The 933-nt window shown below is 51.2% G+C and overlaps 1 protein-coding gene across 2 annotated transcripts in view; it reads left to right on the top strand.

Annotated features, from left to right (window-relative positions):
- The first annotated feature begins 452 nt into the window (after positions 1 to 452).
- Positions 453 to 933, top strand: part of LOXHD1 (lipoxygenase homology domains 1) — a 116699-nt gene continuing 116218 nt past the window's right edge. For both annotated transcript variants that reach the window (XM_008572816.1, XM_008572818.1), the window contains exon 1: positions 453 to 603. The gene's annotated coding sequence lies outside the window, so the exon portion shown is untranslated. The remainder of the gene's footprint in view (positions 604 to 933) is intronic.

The raw sequence follows: 933 nt of genomic DNA, 5'->3' as shown, positions 1-933 counted from the left end.
CTTGCAAACTTAGGGCCAAAGGATTTACTGGGTTGGATGGATGAAAGGGCCAAAATGTATGGATTAGACTACTGGTCCCCAAACACTGTGCAACTCCAGCAGAGTCCCTTGAAGGAGCTTATGAAGGTTTTAGTTTTAGTGATCCCACCTCTGGAAATTAAAATTTAGGAAGTCTGAAGTGGAGCTCAGGAATCCGAATTCTTATACAAGTCTCCCAGGAGACTCTGATGATTGGCCAGGATTGGGAACCTCTTGTCTGTCTAGGCCAAGGGACTTGGGGATGAGCCAGCTCTTGACTGGTGTGTGGTGAGATTTGGATAGTTGGGGGAAAGGAGCAAGGTCAGTCTAGGTGAGAGCTGGGGGGAAGAGGAGGAAGCAGAGCTTAGAGACGGGAGCATCATGGAACAGGGGACTGTCAGCCAATGGTGTCCCTCTCTCTGCCTGCCAGTGGTCCGGTACCGTGTGACTGTATGTACAGGGGAACTCGAAGGTGCAGGGACCGATGCCAACGTCTATCTCTGCCTTTTTGGTGATGTGGGGGACACGGGGGAGCGGCTGCTCTACAACTGCAGGAATAACACCGACCTGTTTGAAAAGAGCAATGTAAGTTTCAGCAGTGTTCCACCACTCTCTACCCCCCACCTTGGTTCCTGGTCTTTTTGTTCCCCTTCCTTTGTTCCCTGGTCTTCCCTGCTCTGTAAAAGTGGAACTAATGGCTGGTATCGGGGCCTCAGCCATTAGAGAGCCTTTCTTGGGTGAGGGCACTGAGGAACCGGGGGATTCCAGCAGATGCCACTGGAGGGGCATAATGGTGCCTGGTTTATTTGTTCTCTGAGCATTTGGCCCATCCCAATTCACTAACATGCATGAACACCTACTAAGTTTCTAGGACTATTCAGCTAGGAGCTGGAGAGCCACCCTAGAGGGGTCGTG

Source organism: Galeopterus variegatus, unplaced genomic scaffold (genome assembly GCF_000696425.1).
Source record: "Galeopterus variegatus unplaced genomic scaffold, G_variegatus-3.0.2 Scaffold839, whole genome shotgun sequence".
Lineage (NCBI taxonomy): Eukaryota > Metazoa > Chordata > Mammalia > Dermoptera > Cynocephalidae > Galeopterus > Galeopterus variegatus.
Note: the sequence above shows the minus strand (reverse complement) of the source record. Positions and strands in the feature narration are given on the sequence as shown.